The following is a 24,007-nucleotide window of genomic DNA, read 5'->3' on the forward strand; positions in this document are numbered from 1 at the left end:
ACCAGCAGATGGAGAAATAGTTTACAATGTAAACAATGTTTACAACAGTTTACAATGAATATTGCTTTTCAATGTACGCAGTATTTACTGATTGTGCAAAATAAGAAAAATACTTCAATGTAAGGTTCATGTTCACTTTGTGAATAGAAAAAAAAAGGTTTGTGATACTGGCAGATATCAGCATGTTGGCCGATTCTGATATTTAATTTTAAAGCCAATGTCCACCGATACTGATGCAGCGCTAATATTATCATGCACTCTTAAGAAAAATGAGGCAGAAGATGTAAAAGTATATACACAGGGGGGGTCACTCTGTGTTAGTAAACATGCTGCTCCAGAATACCAACCAGTGCAAGTCTATGGACTTTCAGTGTAAAGGAAATAAAGACATTCTCCTTGTTTTCTTGTTATGATGAATATCAAAATGTCCCTACTTTAAACCTAAAGATTCTGCAATGGTTTACAATAAAAGAGTTACAGAATATTCTCAGCGCAGCATATGTGTAGGTTTAAGCAACTTCACTCATGGTGGTCCCTTTCTCCACTGTGCAGTCCTATGCAGTGTACAGTACAGTTACTGATACTGATACAGTACAGTTACTGATAGCTCCCTGCAGTCCTTCCCTCAGTTGAACACTAATTGCCTGAGAAGTGCAGAGTCAGTAGCAAAACAAAAATAAAGTCAGTCTTTTGAGCAAGCCTGAAGAAGTCTCTCACACTTGCAAAGACATCAAAGTGCACCGCGAGTGAACAATACTGGGCCTGCTGCCAATTCAAGACGGGTCTTTCAACTAATCATTATGAGAGTGCAGTTTTACTCGTAATCATCCTTCAATCTAAAGGGGCTTGCTAGTACAGAGCCAGGAGGTCTTGCTACGATAATCTAGTGAGAAAAGACCCCTGCCAGACTTTCCCTCTTTATTTATCAGGCCTGTAATTTACTCTGAACTCTTGGTACTTGAGAGCACTGGTCACTACACTCTAAAAAAAAAAAAAAAAACGGAAAATCAAGAAAAGTGGAACAAGTGCTCTTCAGACTGCAATTCAGAGGGATGTTTGGAGAGCCTCTTCAAAAGGAAATAAACTGTTTTTAAAAAACTTTACTTTAGATGTGTGACAGAATTCTGAGATGCTTACTGGTTCCCTTAGAAGGAACCCAGTTCAAATGTTCGTTTTTAAAAGTGTATGCTCCCCACTGACAACACTAAGAAAAAAGGAGGTATGGAAGTAATTAGTGAGCCTTTTTTATTTCAAAGTACCGTATCACACTATCACAATACTTTGAAAGGCTTCACCATTAAGAGGTCAGAGAGTTGAAGACGTTGTGTTTTACTGTCAGGAGATTTTGTGTTGGGCTAATTCATCAGCAGTTGACTGAGAATAACTGCTTTTTGTTCAACTTTACCCAAAGATACACAAGCTGATTATCAATGTCAATATTAAAGTTTTTTTTGTGTGTGTGTGTGTGTGTGTGTGTGTGTTTGGGAAGTATGAACTTCTCAAGAACATTATCTTAATTTTCGAAATGCCAAACAAAAGAGTTAAGGTAGAATTAAACAAGACATAAGAGGCATATACATGTTTAAAAAATTACAATGCTAAACAACTGCAGTAAAATAAAATGCAATAAATAAAGGAAATAATAACAATAATAATAATAATAATAATAACAATAATAATTAGCAGGATGAAGACATCTAGTCTGACAGAGCTTTTGGTTATGAGCACACAAATACTTCCTGTACTCACATCTTTGCTTCCACAACCACATTCTAGCTTGCTGATACTTCTCTGCTGATTCAGGAGTTCCACGAATTAGCCAAGAACCAAAGGGGTTCATCGGGTCTCCTTTCCCCCGGAGTCTGACCCCAACTCAACACCAGGTGCCAACAGTTGCCTGCTTAGCTCCCCTCTTCACTTGAGTGTCTAAGATATGAAACCAAAGATTCTTAGGTACAATCTATCTATCTATCTATCTATCTATCTATCTATCTATCTATCTATCTATCTATCTATCTATCTATCTATCTATCTATCTATTTGGCTTTTTATTAATGCCTGTCAGTTTGCATTCCTCAACTACACTGACACAACACTTTTGTTTTTGCTCCCATTTTTCACAAGCTGAACTCAAAGATCTGAAACATTTTCTTTATACATAAAAGACACATTTCTCTCTAATATTGTTTACAAATCTGTCTAAATCTGTGTTAGTGAGCACTTCTCCTTTGCCAAGATAATCCATCCCACCTCACAGTGTGGCATATCAAGATGCGGATTAGACAGCATGAATATTGCAAAGGTGTGCCTTAGGCTGGCCACAATAAAAGGCCACTCTGAAATGTGGCCTTTTATTGTGGACAAAAAGGGCATCATAAGAATTAATATTTCTCTGTTTCCATGGCAAAGGGGTCGGGAATATTGACAATGCCTGCAAATGATGTAGTATTGTTAAAGGGACAAATGATTCTGCAATAAATGCGACATTACGCATCATTCCATCTGATGTCACTTTCTCACATCTGATTTGTTTAGCTTGACGGGAAAGGTTTAGTTTGGGTAAATCAGTTGCCTAGGGAAACAACAGGCTTACCTATATTTCATAATAATTTGTTGAGACACTGTATATATCATCTGTCACAGTTGTTTACAACATTCAATGTTATTAGTAAGCCGATGATATTTTGTAGTATGACAACACCACATTACCTCCCAGACCAAACTACACAATACGTAATAGTTGCCAGTTTAGAAAATGTGTTTTCAGTTGTGTTTCCACAAATGTAGGTCTACATTTTTTTGTGCATGGAATGCCACTGTCAACATCCTGTCATAAGAAAACATGTTCATTAGCATTTACATAAAACACACTTAAGCTCTTATATTTAGTCCTGCTTTATAATACTACTACTGGCGATAATAATAATAATAATAATAATAATAATAATAATAATAATAATAAGAAGAAGAAGAAGAAGAAGAAGAAGAAGAAGAAGAAGAAGAAGATGAAGAAGAAGAAGAAGAAAGAATTATTTTTATTATTATATTTGTAAAGCGCTTTTCTAGACCTATCTAGCTATCAATTTTAGTCATAAGGGTATCTGTTGCTAAGAATTAAATACTTTTTCAATGAAATAACCATGTGAACATTTTCTGCCAGGTGACCCCAAAACACACACACCAAGGGTGATTTTATTAAGTACAGATGATAGGATTTCCATTCACTTGTCTAAATGTAAACATAAAAGCTGTGGGTTGTTAAGTCAGCTTACCAAAACTGATTGTTTTGGAACGTCTGCTGATAATTGAGCTTCTTGTGTTGAAACTGTCAAGTATGTTATAGTCACATCTCTCACCTGCTGTCTTCTCTCAGTTGTTTTTAATTCACAGCTGACATTGAGCAATGCCTATCCCCACTGATTAATTAGAGCATTTAGGCTACACAGAATCTGTTTTGTATTTCTTAATGCTCATGGTTATGACTGTTCCTCTAAATCGTAAGTTTTATGAAGCAGAGTTAAAAGGTAGTTGCAATGAAGTCACATACTTCCAGCAAAGTGATCTCACACACTAATTTGACAGCTTTTTAAATAAATGCTGTGCTAATAATATAGCATGTGCTTATACTGTAATGCAGCCAAAAGAATGGTTGGTTACACCGTAAGACTGTGGCCATCACCCTAGCTCACGTTTAGAGACATCTGAGGTCATTATGTCATCAAATGCTGATTACCATCACAGTTTGAAGGAATTAGTTTACTGGTCATCATGTGTAGCACTGAATAAGCTGTGATAAAGGGTTTCTCAACCACACACAAACACACACTTCCTTTGTAAATGACGGTGGGTCCCTGAAAGATGCGGCCCTTTCAGTGCAAAGCTCGACTCAGACTTGAAGTAAAAATAGCACCTCAACCTTTCTTCCAGTTTTGTGGGGAAGGAAACGGGCAGTGTTCACCTAATGGCAAGCACAGAGACTGTCGTCATGGGAGTATGAGCAGAGAATTTGTGTCACCATTCCCTTCCTGTTGGCTGGGCCAACAGCAGACCTTAAACCCCAAGATAAGAACTTTAAGCAGACCCAGCATGACTTTATTGCTACAGCTTAATGCAAAAACCAAAGCACTTTATAAGCTGGAACTCTGCTTGCTTGTGGTACCTCGGCACTTGGCCATTTCTCCTCTTCCCGTCGTATCAACAACAAGTGACAGGAACGGAAGCTTCGAGGGGAATTCCTGGAAGGGTCGCCAAGGGGAGAGCCTTGGTCTGTTTTACATTACGGACGTCTGCCATGTTTTGGCAGTTGACAAACGCCAAGGAAAGATGAGACAAATAACAATTTGGGATTCCAAAACAAAGTAGGCCTGCCCAAAGCCACACCTCCATTGGTTCCATAGCGAGCCGGAGGTTTGATTATCTCATAGGTTTACGTTTGCTGTTGAAGTACGCCACATCTTGAGCCACATTGATGAGTCATTAGTTACTCAGTAGATGGTAGGAATGGTAACTATAAACAGAGGCGCGCTGTTTGGGTTGGGATGGTGCATTGTATTCCCCCATTAATGCACCTAAATAATCGTAGACAATTCTCATTTGAATGATCATTTTAGACGTGTGAGAAATATTTCTAGACATACTGTACCCGTGAAGCGAGCTGCCACACACTGTACAGCTATTTAAACTCACAAACATAGAAAATAGCCATATACTCGGACACTGCAAATCACAAGCTAGCCGTGTATGGAAAATAAACTTAATCTGCTAGTGATTTTACCATTCCCTTTTTAAAACAATACAATTTTGCTAACTGTACACAGTTTTTATACTGTTTTATACATTTAGAGTCAAATATATACAGAGGCAGCCAAAGTTAATAAAACTTAATGTTGTAGCACAAGATCAATTTGGTTCACCAAAGATACAGTGCATCTTTTGTCTTTTTTGTACTCAATGCTGTGTGGGACCTGCAGCATAGGAATGACTTCCTTTGTCACTCTGCCACTTTTGGCTCATTCCCGGTGGAGCACATTACATCAACAGGAAGGGCAAATCTTGATTTTGAGTGACCAGGGTTAATGCCAATTAACTTCCCCTATGTAAAACTGAAATCTGGATTTGCGATAACAAGGGGAGTATCCATTGGTGACACAATTCCTGTGTCTAAGTCTCCAACTCTAGGGACCAAATGTCTAGAGCCAAAGCACATGCCTTCCAAAGGGAAAAATCTGATAAAACTTTCAGTGTTGATTGGTTGCATAATAAGTATTTAAACATACTATGGAGTTTTATATGTATGTATATGTATATATATGTTTAATTGCTAAGGTCTAATGATGCCACACTTACCTTCTACACATGCACACTGTATCATAGGTTTTAGCTTATGCTCGTATTCACTTAGAGCAGGAACTAAAGCTAAAGCGCAGCCACAAACAAAATTCAAAAAGCTAAAAATAAATAATAATAATCCAAGACAAATATGTAAACAGACAAAAAAGCTCAAAGCACACTTAAGTTTACTTATTGAAGATAATAACGCAGTTGTATGACAAGCTTTTAACAGTCACTGCAGTCCAGTGATAACGACACCAACTGACTGATGTGAGATATTCCCTCTGAACACAATCAGAGGGAAAAACCAAAAAGCAATGAGCCTGAGTGAAGTTTTAAGTGGCTGGTGACTGTTGCCCAGTGCGGTCTGCCACATGTGTTTTAATATGAAGCTCTGAGGTCGAGAACAGCACACCTGGGACACAGCACACACAGTGCTAGAGGAAGTGGTCCTCCGCCAAAGAAAGCAATAGAAATTTCCAGCTAATTCACCAGTCGGCTGAGACCCCCCTTCAACCCCCCTTTTAAACTCTCTCCTTTGTAAAAGATGAAACAATGTCCCTAATTGAAAGTTTTTATACTAAAGAACACATTTTACAGTAGATTCTAGCATTACAGTTACAGGATTATGATGCCTAAACAAGACTAGTTTGGCCATATTAATATGGCAAGTTTAGTTATGTCACCAAACACATACATATATCAAGGCATGTTGTGTTTCAATTGCTTTAGAAAGTGTGACCCCGAGATATTTGTTTGTTGTTTAAAACACATTTGTTGCAATTGACATTTTTGTTTTCTAATCCAGCATGCACTTCCTTTTTCTTATGTTTATTGATCCGCTCTACTTGTCATAATTTGTCAAAAAGGCAACTACTTTTTTCTTCATAACAAACTATTAAATTATCGAGGACAGGGAAGTGTGTCTCATTGACGAGAGGCTTGTGCTCATAACAGCGCAAGATGTAAATATTAATGGCATCCTCCTTGGTTAAGCAGTATTTGCTCAGTGGTGCTAGGTGAGCTAGCAGTTGATGCATGCTTCCTCTTGCATGGTTATATGGTTGGTGGGTGTAGTTCTGTAAAAAAAAATAGTTCCTAGAACAAACTACACACTAAGGATTATCTTGAGTAACTAAGTCATGATTTCTGGAAAGAGACATTGCTGTTAAGTATTTAAATGTATTCATACTTATTTAATATATTTCTATTTATTTATTTATTTATTTAATTTTTAAATTTATATTTTGCGCTTTGAGCAGCACAAGCTGATTGCCATCTAGTTCCATTATAATTAAAGGAAGGCAGACATCTCTACGGCCAATATCTACAACACTCGGCAACTAACACCAAAGTAATCTAGACTGATAAACAGCTCTACAGGTAAATGGCAAAATATGCATTTTTGTTTTTAGGCTGAACTGCCACTTTAAGCAACTGAATTCATTGAATAGGTTGGATAATATGTTACGCTCACAGTATGAGATTACAATTGTGTAATCTAATGTTAAAAGGCAAAAAACTATGCAGCATCTGCAAGTTAGATCAAATAATGGCCATTATGATGTGATTTGCAAACCCTCCATTTCATTGCTTTTCCAATATTCAGTGTCAAGCCGCAGAGGTAGAATGGCCTCCAAGTGAATATTGGCTATTATGCTGCATTCATCGGGAGGGGAGGAAAAACATTATGTCTCCTTGGCTTATCGCATGGAGTCAAAAATCACCACAGGCAGGTTAGTTAGAGCTGCACCCCTCCCTCTTATTCCATTAAAATATCTCATCTCTTCGACAGATTCTATCTTGAATAGTCCTGGTCGTTATTCCGATGCCTGAATCCATTTCCACATGAAGCAACTGGATGAGTAATAGCATTCATATATTACGACACAAACCCACAGGTTGAATTCCGACTAAGTGTCCAATAAAATTACTATTCAGATTTTTATAGACTATATCTGTGCAGGCCATTTGTTTTAATGACAAGTGCTTTGTTTTTATGGTTTGGTGGCATTTTGAGGAACTTTTGTTATGCCCTGTCACACTGCTTCATGCTGTGGATGTGTACTTTTTTCCCCCCAGGGTTTAGCCAATTTCACAGAGTTGAGCCTCATTTCTCCGTACAAAATTCTGTAATGGAGAAAGTGTTGATATGAATTTTATTTCTTCTTAAATGTGGTTTGTGTACATGTCAATTTGTATAACTTTTTCAGTGGTTCGACATGTAAACATACGGACTGGCCCAAAAATGAAACAATGTGTACACTGCACATGGGTGGTGGTTGGTTTGAGACAATTAAACCCTCATTTGGATGGCTGGAGCAGTCATACCTACAGTGCTGCAGGTGGTGTAGAAGTCAGAGCACTCTCAAAAGTTTATTTAGATAGGATTAAATTGACTCTGAATGCAGACCCCAATCTGACAAGGCCACCAGGGAAAATGTGAAGCAGAGGTTGTCACTGTTACAAATTCTCCTGGTTCCTGTTTCTAATTGCAAGCTGACCTTAGGAGTTTAGTTTCTGGTGTAGTCTTATATGTTTCCAATTTTTTGCTTGCACAAAAAGATAGATGTAAAATTGGGGAATTAGCCTAGCTCTTGTTTGGAGACATTTGCAGTAATAATTGCTATTTTAATTAAAGCCTTTATACGACAGATCTGAAAATAATGCATTTTTGTTGTACCAGTGAGTCAAGGAAATGTTTTTGTTTTTGTCATGTATAAAATGAAGTTCAGCACTATGTCAATAGTTAACAATTAATAGGTTAAGCATTGAGGAGATTTTTGAACAGTTACACATGTTGGTCTATAAGATAATTTTGCTAGTCTTCAGTTTACTGCACTGCGAACCACTCAGGTCTGGTGGGTACTAGCTAGCGGTGCCACTCATTCATGCTGTCCTAACCCAACAGTGTCTTTTTTTTCTTAAAAATTAAATGGTTAGTCACCATTTAATGCATTTTGGCCTGTTGGAAGCTAAATTAAACAAAACTGACATCCCTAGTCACCACACAATCTGACAGACATCAACACTGATAGCTAAGAGAAGAGTATCTAAAGAGGCAAAAATTAAGTACAACAAGGTGGTGCAGGAAGAGGAAAAGGACTTCTCTTCTGGGTGGGAGTTATCAGGGAGTCCAGTGGTTTTCCTCCTCCTAGACATTGTTGTGGTGCCTCGTGTATGAAGATTTGGTGGAGTTTTTCCTGTCCTTTATCTTGCAAAGGAGGGAAACCCAAATGATTTGCTGTCACTGAGGACCTATAACTACAAGCCCAGAAGCACCCTTAATGGCCCAAAATATCAGAAGGCCTTGGTATCTTGGCAAGTTGAATTCTAAGTTAGGGCAGAAACCGACATCAACATTGATTTCCGTTTCCAAGAAAATTAACAGGACGGATACTCATAAAGTATGAAGCTAAGTAGAAATCCCATTTTACTTAAAATAGTTCTATATGACCTTCAGAGATAAGGTCAAACACAGCTGTTTCCTCTGAAACAAAACAATGAAACCCTTGAACATAATTGGTATGATACAATATTTAGCAATATGTTTTACTGTACAGGAAACTGCTCATGTTGAAATTTCCCTCAAATCATACTTCATCACACATAGAAATCTAATGGGTAAAGCACTCATGTCCTTTGTTTCATGGAATCAAATCCTTCCCGCTCCCAGTGACAAAGCACCCATTTATCTTTGAGTCATATGTTAACCTTGTCACTTTCCTGATGGCTATAAAATTTTCCAGGACCTATTAAGATGGTTCAAAGCAACCATGGTCATCATCATTTTTTGCTTTCGTTTTATCAGTTATTATTTCCTAAAACTTTTCGGTACAGCAAATGTGAATTAAAGGTGGGTTATTTTTTGCAGATTTCAGAATTTAGGACTCCAGAGTGACTTGCTGCAAGCATCACAGCTTGGCCAGAGGTCACAGTGCCCCTTCCCTTCAAAGAGCAATCATTTTCCATCCCTGTTTTATGTTGGCTGATTACATCCTCTGCTTTGAGGGTAAGGTGCTCCCAAATCTCATTGTTTTCCCAATTTGCTGACATTTTAGGTTGCTGATCTTTTGTGTGTTAGCCACTGACTGCTTCTAGCTGCTTTTTAATTTATCCGTGGTGGATCACTCTCATAACATGCCATCGAAACGTCACACCCCTCCTGCCAAGGATCCTGTTGTTATGGCTGTCTCTTTCATACAGACCTTGACTAAGTGATGTTACGGCCTCCATTTCCGACTTAAAGGTGAAACAACTCTGACCCCCATTGCACAATATTCCCGCCTTGAACAGGCTGTGTAAAAGTGACAAAAGACAGCCTTTTTTTTTTCTTTCACAGAATTTGATTTGACTGTACTCTTAAATTGTTAAAGCCTGTTTTGTTTTTTGTTTTTTATTAATCTCACACTGTTCTTTTTACTGACACACAATGCTGCTAATCTCACATATACATGAATGATTCATATAAATGAGGAAAAAGTGGCATTAAATTTGCAGTTCTTATTAAACGCATGAGCGATCAACGTCTACTGGTTACCAACCAGTAAAAAAACCCAGTAAATTCCCTAAAGACGTTTTGTCCAGGCGCACTCTTTCACAACACACTCACACACATACACCCTCCATCACGCCCACCATCGCTACTACCACTGTATGTGTGTGTGTGTGTCTCTGTGTGTTTGTGCTAACATAATTGGAGCTGAGCACAGTTCTCTGAAGCACATTAGCACAGAGCTCACAGTGTACCAGGTTCGACAGAGGGCAACACAGCTGCGCAAAAACAGGTATATGGAAAACCAAACTGATACAAAACAGAAACGTCTCAACTGAACAACAAGGAGGGGCGATGGGTGGGAGGGGGGACTCCAACCACGATTGGGGACCACCTCGAAATGGACTCAAAGAATCCAGTGGGAGGAAAAGTTGATCTTCAGCCAGTGTGCTACGGGATTTCTGTGTTGCCCTACACTGAGGGACTGTTGCGGCATGCTAGCAGAAAAACAAAAGATCCTTCTTGACTCAGCGGTTTTAATGAGACATGAGAAATGGTGACAGACTGATCTCTTAGTTTTCTTTGCCTGTAGGGTGTGCAGATTGTCGCCATGTAAATCGGAAGCTCGGTTTGACTTCAGTGTTAGCTGTTAAAAGGAAGATGGATGTGATTTGATAATGATAATAGTTTCCTAAAAGCAAACAGTATGCACATTCATCATTTAGGCTTCATCTTTCAGACATGTGGTATTTATATGTAATTAGGGCTACAAGGTTACAGATCAGTTTCAATGATCCGTCAAAGAAGTTTTGAGTAATGCTTTGTCATTTTTGAGTCAGCTTTCAGCGTAGCCTGGTTCCGATCATCTGAATTTATACTTCCATCTTTATATTTCTATTTTATACGGTGCATCTACAGTATGTGGCTGCATGACATTAATTTTGTTACTGACCATGTTTGTGAGGAACCGTAAGGCCACCACAATCTCGTTGTTAAACAGGTAATGACTAACAGGAACATAATGTCAGGCAGAATAATGAAAAGAAATTATTGGACTACCCTCAATCAGTCTTTGCGGCATTATGCTCTGAACAATGAATATCTTTGGAATAGTATATAACCTTTGCCTAACCTGCCAAACATTCGTCTAAAAGAAAAAAGAATCCATTTGGATATTCTCTGTTGCCAGCTGATATGGTAATAAAGTGATTCAGCTGGGGTCATTAAAGCTTTTTTGATTTTCTGTCTGGTAGATCTTAATTGGGAAAAAAAATGTTGCATCCAGGAAGTGATGCTGTCTGGGTCTTTAGAAAAAGTATTCATTTCATTAGAATAAACATAATGCATTGCATAAAAGACCTCCAGTCCACAGACCTATAGCCATCTACAGCAGATACATTGCCACCAACGGAAAAATCTAAGGAAAAGACATCATAGTAGAAGCCGCACTGATTGACAGGTGAACTCTGGGGAGTACAGTGCAGGAACACCACAGCAATGAGCGCTTCACACCAAAGATGCTGCCAGAATGACAAAATAAGGATCTTGTGGATTACCACTTGAACTTTTAGCCAGATGAGCACAAATAGACACTTAAACCAAATGAAGTGCATTTCTTTCAGCATGTTATATCATCATCGCTGCCATAACCATACACTCATGAAACCAGAGTGCAGCTACACGTTTTGTGATTACACACATATGGTAGCGATTAAGCTCATGCCAGGCAGGCTAGCCTCTTGTGGTTAGACCTTGTGGTAGTCACACCAGATTCACTGAAGTCATAGTGCCAAGTATGGTTAGTGTCACAGCAGATGATTTGAACCTGACGCAGCCATGTCTTCACAGAACGAGCGCTGAAGCTGTCTGGTAAGCTGTATGGTTATGTGCCGGATGACAGTGAAGTCAGATTAGTCTAATATCATTGTCTGAGTAACAGTTTCCAAAGATGTTAAGAGCAGTTTGATGAGCTTTTTCCTGCTGTCCCTTTTCCTGCCTAAAGGTTGTGGTTCACCGAGGAGGGCGGGACCAGAGAGTTCGATTTCTTTGCGACAGGCACTGAGTCAACTGAAGTGATGCAGGCTGGCATATTCATCCAAGAGTGCGGTGACTGAATACGTGCTGATTTGCAGAGGCGCACTAACATTTCCTCTCCTAAAATAGCCTCTCTCTTGGATAAGAAATTTATAGGCTTTCTTTCCCGATCAGTGTAAGTATGGGCTAGCAAAGCGATGAACAGCAACTTTACCAGTGTAGAAAATCCATGTTAACGCAAAATCAAAAGATAAGTGCATCTGAGTTTGGGAAACACCTGTAGTTGACAAAAGGAATAGTTCCACCAAAGTTGAAACTCCTAATTTATTTGGTCACATTAATGTCATTCAAAACTCACCAGAACTCTGTAAAACCCCAACGTACACAAAGCAAGTTAACCCCAACAGATTTATCCCCAAAACAATTTGATTTAATTGGATATATTCATAAGTCAATGGCTCAAATGAGATTGAGATGCTGAAAACATCTCAAGGCTTGCAATGATAAATTAAACTGCAATTTGATACCCACATTGGTCTCACCATTTCAGACATGTTTAACTTTGGCTTTCATTAACTCCACCCTACCAAAAGTCAACCATTTTGAAATTAGTGTGTTTTTCATGTATTTTATGCACACGTTTCCAAATTCCTCCTACAGGGTTTATTGGATTACCCTCCACCTAATGTGACGTTAACTTGTGAAGGAATGCTTTAGCTGTTTTTACTGTGTTAACTTCATATACATATATAGTTTTACTTATTTTACTGTAAATTTTGCATCTTTTTGGTTGTTAACGGTGAACACAAATGTAAATAAACTCAAACTCAACTCATTTGAAAACATGCCACTTTAGGCACTTAACAGGTATGACAGTTAAACACCTACTAGAGGATTAAACAGATCCATAATAAATTCAGTCACCAGAATCTCAATACACTCACCATGCCATATTGTGAAGCTTTTGTCTTTTTTGTGGAACAGTGTGCTTTGGCAAGGCAGTAAATTTGCTAGTTTCACCATTTTACCATCCATCCATCCATCCATCCTCACAAGATACAGTAGGAAATGAGGGGAAATACACATTTCTGCTAAAGAAGTACTTTTTTTGATCTCTCTTTAATATATAATATTATTTACAACCTGCAATATACAACCTGTGACAAGGTTTTATATTGCTTTGCTTTTGTGGGTAGAAGGCATGAAATGTTGGCAACCAATGCCATAAACTGCAGTAAAAAGGGCAAAAAAATCATATATACAACATCAACCATAGGTAAGGGACTTTTGGATGACTGGAGTTGGGCACCATTATGGTCATTTTGTTAGAGCCAGAAAATCCAGTATTGTGCAGTAAGTATTGAGCCTGGATGAGTGCAGCAGAACTTGTTTGAAGTAGCAACATTTATTAACAGACTGATTACTTCTTATAACTGTGATTACCATCTCTCCAATGTAAGGCATTTGATAATAAGCCCTGTTAAACCAGTGACAGTTTAGAGATGTTTTTGCCTCCTTGCCTAAAAGTGTTGCCATTTCTCTTCACTCACACAAGTGTGGAAAATTACCAAAATCTGGAGACAGAAGAGTGTATCCCACAAACAGGAAAAGGTGTCACCCTCATTAAAGACAACCACATTTTCAGTGACTCATTCAAAACAACAGGAGCTGAGTGCCAAAGTGCTTAACTAAAGGTCACGTCAACATCTCAGGTAGACTAAATGACCTGACTTCTGGCAATTTTCATCAAAAAGCACCTCACACATTCACCCTCAAAAGTAAAAAAAAAAGTAATGCAAAGGGCAAGGATTATCAATAGTAGTAAAATCTAGAAAGTGACTACAAACAAACCACTAAGAGGGAAGTTGCCTGGTTTGAACTTGGAGAGGTGGCATGTTTCCTTTATCCAAACCTATCTTTGCCACAAACGTCCAAACAGTGTCATCTGGTTTGTTTTGATGCTCTGTAGTCTTAATTGATCGTGCTGACTCATGCTCCAACTCCTCAGCTGCAAAAAATGCCACCATGTCCTCAGACTCCCTCTCCATAACTTGTTTGTTTAATTTTGTTTTTGTGGAAAGGGACAGTGTTTGAATTTCCACTTTCGCATTCAAAGAACAAATGAGAAAAATTGTTCCAAAATTAGGTAAACACCATCTGAACTCTTTTATTGACTTCTCGTTTTCTTTTTCAATTATTTTCAACTGAAAATTAAAGTCACAGGATATGCTTTACAGGATAGTTGTTTACATTCTTGGTTGACAATGTCATAATATATGGATTGACAGTACTGATGAACTTTTATAACTTTTCCCTTCAGAGACCTTTAGATATCTTCCATTCATCCATTTGTGACATTTTATACTTTGTTCTTTCAGTTATTTTGGGGTGGCATGGCCTTTTAGATTTATTAGTTTGATTTCTAGGCCTATTTCCATTTGCATTAGTGTTTATAAATAGTCTAATCGCGCATTAGCTCATTCTTTCAGCTCCTAATAAATGGCCAGGAATGATGGTTGCTGATCTGTATGGCGTTCAACAGTGTAAAAAGTGAAGCTTTTTTGGCATGTCGATGCATCATACAATGTATCCATTCATCTGTCAGAAGACGCCATAACAGAGACTGACTGTGCAGCAAACCTCTTCACCCACTATGTACTGATATCAATCCAAACTCTGGCACTGATAATTTCCTCCTTAACAATGCGCTTCAGATTGATGTTTGTGCAGAGCAGTCCAGAAATGCATGATTTAAACTAATAGTCTTGCTTTTTAATGACACCAAGCCTTTTATTCAGTGCCAAATTGCACTAGTCAGACGCCTTTGGGGTGTTTCTTCCGACTCGAGGCACTACTACTTGGGTTTCCAGCCCTTAATTTAGTTCAAATCAACATCCCCACCCAGAACAAATGGTCTACCTCAGATGACTCTCAAAACAGATCACACAGGATGAGCCCAGGTCTCCAACCGTGCTTCCTATAACCTTTGAAAGCCCTCCGAGGAGCCTCTCCTCGTCAAGTGTTTCAGCGGATCAAAGGCGGATCAAAAGTTTGGATGTTTATTTTTTCTGTGTGTTTCCTGTTCAGTCAGTTGACCAACTGACTTTAACCCAAAAGGAGTGAAAATGATGAATGAAAGACAGAACAATAGAATTACAATAGTGGCAGTCGATAAATACATTGCTCGTTACCCCTAAATTATTATTAATTATTAATATTGGTAATAGTTGTATTAGTAGATGTAGTAATGATTCTTTTCTGTAAATTAGATCTCAATATTATTTAAACAGAGACTGAGGCTGAGTTTGAGACTCAGACTGAGAAAATCATAAAAGGGAACAAGAAGGATGGATTTTAATGACACACAATGATTCTGAGATAATCTCACTTCTTGAGTTAAACCTCAAAACCATAGCAGGCAGAGACAAAGAAACACAGTCCGTTAGTGAATGGAATATGTAAATGACAGTGACTTATTTTACAACTCATTTGTGATCTTGAAAGTAGTAATTATAGGCCAGCTAGCGAACCTAGTAAAGATTGTATTTCTTCATGGTAGCCTAAGGCTTCAAGTTTGCAACCTCTCCTCCTGTATGCATTATACCCTGGACACCAGTCTGACATTACTCAACCAGAAAATTTGAGGTTCTTTGGCTCACCGACTGAGCTTTAACTCCGCCAATGTGATCATATAAAAATGTGTGTATTGTATAACTCCAACTTGCATCTGAACAATGGTGATTGTGCATAAATGTGCAGCCCTGCGGGTCTGTCAGTCAGAGGCAGAGATACAGAAGAGGAGAACTGAGGAGGAGGAGGATCTCCCTCAGGGAGGATACAGCAGGGCAGGAGACAACATGGCAAAGGCAGCGGGAACACTCGAAGAACATGGCCGACTGCCAAGAGTAGTTTGGCGGACCTCGGCTGACACAGCACTTCACTGCAGCAGCCTCACAAGCTCTGGTCGGTTAAGGATTACAGGGCTTTGCGCTGAAACAAGCTCCCTCTGCCTCATGCATGTAAACAGTGTGCACACATCAAGATGCAGTCAGACAATGCTCTTACAAAACCAATATGTGCACAGTTGAGTGGTCTATATTAAGCTTGTAAAGCACCATGCAAATCCCAGGCATGGTGCCATATAAACAAAATCTATGCCAAAACAGACAGTATTAGACAGACCACACAAAAACACACAGTGCACACCCAAACTTGTGATCATGTCAAGACTTTCATGTACTGCATTCATTCCCCAAACCCTCTCTCTAATATGCCGAACCATAATCCAAACCTTAACCATAATACTAAAATAGTAGAGAGGAAAATCGCAGTTTCACACGTATTACTGAAACCGTGCATAAACCATGAACACTCATAAACAAACGTGTCCCCAGGTGCTGTAAAATGGCGCAATACATTATCCTTCTCCAGCATGTCCTGTGTCTAGTAAGGATTCTAGTTGAAATTGAAGTGCAGCAGTTTTACAGAGACCCCACAGCAGATTGTGCTGAGAGTCAGTTTTGAGTTTTCCTGGTCCTAATGGCTGAATTTTAGTTGAACAATGCATTTTTGGGACACACATCTAAATAACTAATGATTTTCATTAATTGGGATTGGCAGCGGCTTTCAAACTGCCAATGGACCACTCTGACCCCTGAGCCACAGCCGCCACTATAATGTGACAAATGTGTTGAGAGAGATGTGATCTGTGAGACTGGACTTGGAGCTGCTGATGAGTTTGGATGCAGTGTGTTTTATAAAGGTTTATGGGGCTGTAAGTATTTTTCTATTTTTATGTCTTTTTGTGTATTTCATCACAAGCCAAGTTTGCAAATTTGTCCAAGACACCTTTTCATAAAGACTCACATAAAGTATGTACACGCACATATACACACACTAGGCTAAGTGCATGTAGTCAACGCAGCAGCTATATTGCTTCAGTGAACATGACAAGACAAGATTAACTGATTGATTACATAAGTGGTGTATAAAAAACAATATTTGACACCAGACAATTTTATGCTTAAGTTTGTAAATGCGGTTATCATGTATCTGTACTATGTGTTGAAACTACACAGACGGCGGTCTGTCAATGAGGAATATTTATGATGACAGTAATATTTCTTCTCCTGCATGTGGTTATAAGCAGGTATATTTACAAAGACTCTAGGGGCTAATTGCTGTGTTACTTCTGACGACTTCCTTAAAATGAATTTCATGCTGTGCTGACAGGAGCTTTGACAATATTAAATGCCACATTTTCTGTGGCTCATATTTTTGTGTGTGTGTGTGTGTGTGTGTGTGTGAGAGAGAGAGAGAGTGTGTGTTATGATATTTATGATATACGTACACATTTAGCTATCCCTTTGAGCAGGCAATGGGAAAAACTTTCAGTTGAGTGACTCAATAACTGCAAATACATCGTCTTCTATTTAAAAGATCCAAAACAAATCACTCGCTGTGTTAAGCATGACCTGGGCTCACCTTAGCTGTGCACATCTTGTGATGAACACAGCAAGGATCTCAAATTATCCAAATATTTACTTTAAAATCATTAAAACACACTTGTCTGAAGTATAAGGGAACTACTATTAACAAGAGGTTAACATCATTCATCACTGAGGTGACAAAGCTGACATGAGTTTTAAATGAGCTGTAAAAAAACACATCCGATGTCTCTGAATGAGTTTCCCTTGGTTCCTAGGAGATAATATTTTCATTGCCTGTTTTTTCTCCTTATAATTGCAACATTTATAGCTCCAGGACAGAAGCTTATCAGCAGAGTTTTTGGAGGTTGGGTTACTGTTTGATGGCCAAGCTGTCTGATCACTGCTAAGATGTTACCAGATTTTTAACAGGGACTGCGAGACCTTGAAAAAAATTATGATTTTACAAAGATGCAACAAAAGAGGATAGATACATTTTAGTCCACAGTAGTAAGCAAGCAGGTGGGAGTTCAGTCTCCTACTTATAGGATAACTTTACAGGACACACAGTCGCTGGTGGTCACAGGCTAGCTTTATGCTAATACGAACTCAGTAAAAGGTGACATGGCTGCTTTGACAGTGAGGTAAAGTAAGCTAATATTAGCTCAGAGTGACAAAGGAGCAATGCTGTCACCAAACTGCTTCATGGGTAATTACATGCCAAAGGAACGAAAACGCTCTGGTGCTTGACACCACCATCCGGTGCTGCACTGTTTTAGGAAACAAATGTCTACTTCCAACACCAGCTGCTGGTGCAGCGACAAATTATGGCAATAATTTAGGAAAAAGCTCCTCCCAGATGTGAGGGCAACTTCAGGTCTTATTAAGTGAAGAAGTCTTGCTTTTACAACCACCCACTCATGGTCCACCGAAAGGTTTCCCTTCCGTTCCACAAGTATATTAGTTATTTGGAGAACCTAATAACGATTATTCAGGGTGGTAGGGTGGCCTGGTGGTTACAGTGACCATCCCATCATGTAGAGGACAAGGGTTCAATTGCAGAAACAGCCGTATGTTCTGGACAAAAGCCCTTCAGCGAGATGCTGAAACCACTCAGTCACTAAAAGTCACCCTGGATATGACTGCTTGCCACATGTTAACATGCTCTGAATTAAGTGGAGTGTTTTTTCAATTCTCATATTAAATCTAGAGCGTCAGGCCCTAAAAAAGCATTGTGACTCATTGAGCAGATAAACATGCAAAAAGAATTTATCACAACGCGTGCGGTCACTGAGCATTAATACCACATCTTGTTGATGAGAAAGACACACTTGGTGGAATTAAAGTTCAGCTGTGAACTAGGTGAAGGATTAAGAAAAACAATGTAGGCCTGAGTTTTTGGATGGAGACGATAATGTCTTTATAATATGTCACATAGCTCAATGTCACACTGGAACAAAAATAATGAAAGCAGACGTGACCTTACCTCACACTTTATGTAAATGGCTATGTGGGAGAATGAAACTTTCCTCAGACAGCAGCAAGTATAAGACCATTTTAAACCACATTTACATCGCTTTTGTTATTAACAGATGTTCACCCTAAATGTAATCAGTTATGGTCAACACATGTGGACAGATTACAATATTCAGTCCTGAGCCCATTTGGCAGAAGAAAATGTTGCCATTGTAAGTTTCGTTGTTTGAAAGTTTCATACATATCATGTCGACATTTCTAACATGACTTAGTTCTGACTGACTTTATCATCAGGAGGCGGAGGGGATGAGGTATTCCATGAGACCAGATGGCTGCCAAGCTGCAGACTCCTGTTCAAGACCAACTATTAACAAAACCAAGAGTTTTAACGAGACACATCAGCAGCATTTCCAGCCATAATTCTGGTACTAATACCAGGTATTTTAAGCCAAAGCATGATCAGTTCTGACCATAACCAAATAGATCCTGTGCGTAAAAACATAACCACATATAACTACAATGTTGCTGAAATGTAAAGAAAATTCAACATATCCGCTACTCAACAACATACCAAAGTTACATATCCCTGGTTTGTAGAAATGAACAATGTCAACATTTGTTTTGTCGATTAGGTTGCACACCTACATGCCATATTGATCCTCCAATCAACCCTTATCTGAATATTTTTAGACTGTGGGAAGAACCCAAAGTGCAAGGAGGAAACAAGCACATACCTGCAAAGAAACTTCACATCAAAAGAAGGAACTGGATCAGTTGTCAATTTACGGCCTTCTTGCTACATGACAAAAATCCTAACCACTAAGCCACAGTTTGACCGTACTTTCAAAATAAATTACAGTAACAATAAGTAAAAATATATAGGTGTCTTCATGGTAATATTTTGTTTACAAGCTACCAGCCCACTGAGACATGCTTTGCTCATCCTTTATTTTTGTGGAATGTACCTCTCAAGGAAAGTAATTAAAATAACTGTAAGAAAATAATGGAAATATTGAAATGATTTAAAGAATGACACTACAGGGAATAATCTGCCTTGTGTTTAAATATCTTATTGAGACACAAGTCTTTAGTCCTGGAAGGATTTGGAAGAATTAATGTTTGATTACAGCATAAGTGCTGGCACACAGCTGCTGCTGTAATGCATTTTGGAAGGCGTGTAAACTGGGCAATCAGAGCATAGATACTGACTCAGCTATAGCAAAATAAACAGAGATGATATCTGCTTGTATTCCCAAGAAAATTCTGCAAGTCAGAATATGTGAGGACCTAAAGTAGATTGACAGGGATTGAGCAACAAAGTAATCATTAAGGTGCTGATCTTACACATCAAACACCAAGCAAAGGAGTGTGGAATACACTTTTGGAAACGCAAGATTGATATCTATGAGTTATCACTGCGCCAGCAAAATGCCACAAAATAATTTCAAAGCCTAAGGGTCCTGAAGAGAAGGAAAAAAATTAAATAAAAAGTAATGATAACAAGAGTGCTTCCAATATTTCATAAGTAGGAGTCTGGAAACATTTCCAAATTGGTTGCCGGCTTTTTTTAATAATTCATATTTAGAGTGAACAATAATTCAGTGTTCAGATGCCCACAAGAGAGGGTAAATGAGGATAAAATTAACCAAACAATAGCCACAGTCTACACTCAGTAATTAGTTATTATGTGGTGGCTACTGTTTACATATTTAAGTAGTTTAAAATGATCTCATGTTGTGATAAATATCATGTGTAAAGCGCCCAGAGTTTTTATAGACTTTTGGTATTTTAGTTATTCATGCTTTGAAAAGGGGTAACACTGTGGGATTCCCATATCTTCAAGGAAAAAAAACAGCAGGACATGCACCTTAAATCACTGTTTAGGACATTATTGGATTTTATAAACAACTGCAAAGCATGGGGCCCACTCATGGAAGAACAAGCATGATGTATGAGTTGGCCAATTATGAACATACAGTTGATTTGTGGAACATCACTCTCTCCCATTGATTTGCGCTTTTTTATCTGTTTGTTGTTTTAGTTACAAATCCTCCAGATTAGCTGGTAATGAAAAAAAGCTGACAATCCCGCTCAGAGACGGGGACGAACGGAAATGCGGATGGGAAATGTGAAGTGGGCCCACGCCCCTGCGTATAATGCCTCAGACATGGACTTTATGGCCATTACCAGTCCTTAATTTGATTCCGCCGTACGATCCGGAACAATCAGGACCAGGCTTGTCTTTAAGGATGACTGGTAAAACCCAGCCAACGGAAAAGTCAGTCTGCATAGCAACACGGAGACGATGCAAAAACAAGCTCACTCAGACCCCTCATAGGTCAGCTAAAACGTCAGGAGGAAACAGACCTGACAATGCACACACCTGTGTGAACGGAAAAAGGCAGCAAGAAAATGCAAACAAAACCTCTAAATGCCCACTAAAACCCACTACATCACAATTAAAAGAACTATCCTACAGTCGAGAAGTCTATATGTGCAATATGTGAATCTCTTTGTAGCTAGTTAGAATATGATGGAAACTTGTTCCTCATCCTCACTACCGTGGCCAGTTTAACAGCTTTTCCATGGGAACGCTCCCCAGTATACCCCAGCAGCCGGAAGGGAGCCAAGAGATGCAGGGTTGAATGTGGGCTAGGGCGAGCCTCCATTAAACTGGTGATCCCAGCATGGCGGTAAACCTCGGTGTGCTTCACTCCTTCCTACTGTAAAATCCTGGTTAAGGCGTCAGGCCTGGCTAGGCAGAGACGGCACTCTGCCCCTCCCTGGCCAAATATTGTACCTCCAACCTGATGCTAAACCTGGAGCAAATGCTTTCCATCCAACGCTAATGCTAGACCCTAATGGATCTCCGAGCGATGCTCATGTTTCAACAGTGCTTCATGCTGTTTGTACAACTTTCTGAATAAGAATGAAAATGAATAAACTTGCAGCAACAGACCTCCTGTTCTAACAGCAAAGTAAGAAATGGGTTTATTATTCTTACCTTTCACTTGTTGCCATTAGCTTCTCCACCGTGTTGCTGGTTCATCTGATTAACTCTGTGCCCCATCCGTGATTTCAGCAGCTCCAATGTCAATCTGGATTTCAGTCATACAGTGTTGTCAATGCCAACCTTAGAGAGGATAATACAAGGACATTTTTACTACAAAGATTTGAAGAAAAAAAAGTTGCAGAAAAATTAATTTCAAATGAGAAAAAAAGAGAAAAGGTATTTTAAAAAATGAATTTATTTTATATATTTTGTTACACTTTTTCCTATAACATAATTATATATATATATATGTTATTATTATTATAAATATAGTTTTCAGACATTTTCCCTGTTCTTTGGACTAATTGTCCTCCCCTCTTTTTTAAAACTAATATTTAGGTAACTGTCTTGTCACCTTTTACCAATTTCTAACAATTTGTAGGACATATTTCACCAAGTTGGTCATTGAATCTTCTCCATGTTTTAAGAAAGAAATCAAAACAATTTTCTCAGGTTCGAGACGTTAAATAACTTGTGACAGACATCTGAACGCAGGACAAGAAAACTGATGTCACTCCATGTTTAAAGGGGTTAAATAAAGAGTGTGAGGTATATAACATGAGTCTGTTTGCTATCTTACAGAGTTTGGTCTCTGTGCAGTCAGACACTTAATATCTGGAATGTTAGCTTCATGATTTTGCTCTTAACCTCATGCTAAAGCTGGAGCAAATGCTTTTCACCCAACGCTAATGCTGGAACCCTAATGGATGTCCAAGCAAAGCTTTGTTCAACTTTCTAAAACTTTTTTTTTTTTTTTTTTAAAAAAAAGGATAAAAACTTATTCTGATGGCACAGTAGGTAAGTGGTTTATCTTTCTTACCTTTCACTTGCTGCCATTAGCTTCTCCACTGTGCTGCCACTTTATCTGGTAATGTTTGCTGCTAGCCACATCTGTAATTTCGCAGTTCCTATATCAATCTGTGTTTCACATTCAGTGTTGTCAATGCCAACCCTAGAGAAAGTATTACAAGGACATTTTTAATGAAACAATTTGGTATTTAAATAAAGGGGGTAACAATTTTTGAGGTAAATAACATTAACTTGTTTGCTATTTTACCAAGTTTGGTCTAGACGCAGTCAGAGGCCTATTGTCCAGGACGTTAGCTTTATGCTAATGTCTCAACAGTACTTCCTACTGTTTGTTCAGCTTTCTGAAAAAGAATACAAATGAATAAACTTGCAGCCAACTTATAACTACAGCAAAGTAAGAATGCTTATCATTCTTACCTTTCACTTCCTGCCATTGGCTGTTTACAGTGCTGCCGGTTCATCTGGGTATCTGCAAGCCCCATGTGATTTCAGCAGTTTCAATTCAGTCTGTGTGTCAGTCACATAGTGTTGTCAATGCCAACCTTAGAGAAAATATTACAAGGACATTAATGACAAACTGGGATTCAAGCAAAAGCCATCACAATTTGTGATGTATGTGCAGTAGCTTGTTTACTGTCTTACCAAGAGTTTGTTCTTTGTGCAGGCACTTATCTAGGTGTGTTAGCTCCATGTCCTGTGCCCTCATACAGGAGGAATGGTGAGGGAAGAGGGACAAATAAACAAAATTATACAAACAAAAACAAAAAAAAGGCACTGTCATGGTTTGACAGAATGAGGCAGCAGCATGGATGTATTATGAGGAGTCACTGGGAGCAAAGAGAGGTACCTATGTACCCAAAAATGAAAGAAGGGGTCACACAAAGACACACACTACCAAATAAACTATACATAAAACATATCAGGACAAATCATCTATCTGTGTTAATACTTGTATAATTAACCAAAATGAAACCATTACTAAACTGATACAGCGAGAAAAAAATAACTAAATCTCGTAACTAATGATCACAATCCCCCCATCATGTGTGCACTTGGTACATTCCAATCAGCCACTTCCTGCATAAGAGCTATGCCTGAAGGGGTGGATACATTTATTGTGAGCGCTAAAATCCCCGCGAAGCATCTTGTATCCCTGTCTGCATGTAAACAATCCGGTTCGATATCGTTTGGAAAGTCTAAAAGAGCCGCAAGATTAATGTTTTACACCGCCATTCAAGCTAGCCAGGCGCTAATCAGGAAGTCGGTTGCTCCGCCGGCGGAGGTTACCCGCTCGGGCACATTCGGCCGCGCTCGGCCACGTTCGGCTGCCGTTAATCTCTACTACGCACGCTCTATGGGCCATTAGATCCGGGTATTGTACAC

General features: G+C 38.8%; 1 protein-coding gene across 4 annotated transcripts in view; it reads right to left on the reverse strand.

Moving 5' to 3' along the window:
* alpi.1 (alkaline phosphatase, intestinal, tandem duplicate 1) overlaps positions 1 to 23,566 on the reverse strand; it is a 110,981-nt gene extending 87,415 nt beyond the window's left edge. Inside the window, exons 1-5 of one of the 4 annotated variants that reach the window (XM_088077652.1) lie at positions 23,267 to 23,566; positions 23,042 to 23,166; positions 22,872 to 22,965; positions 22,635 to 22,766; positions 21,767 to 21,895 (exon numbers count right to left, since the gene is read on the reverse strand). The gene's annotated coding sequence lies outside the window, so the exon portion shown is untranslated. The remainder of the gene's footprint in view (positions 1 to 21,766; positions 21,896 to 22,634; positions 22,767 to 22,871; positions 22,966 to 23,041; positions 23,167 to 23,266) is intronic. The other 3 variants (XM_088077649.1, XM_088077651.1, XM_088077650.1) reach the window with 3 other exon arrangements.
* Positions 23,567 to 24,007: the final 441 nt, after the last annotated feature.

This window comes from Plectropomus leopardus, chromosome 5 (assembly GCF_026936395.1).
Source record: "Plectropomus leopardus strain MGB_pleo_1.0 chromosome 5, ASM2693639v1, whole genome shotgun sequence".
NCBI lineage: Eukaryota > Metazoa > Chordata > Actinopteri > Perciformes > Serranidae > Plectropomus > Plectropomus leopardus.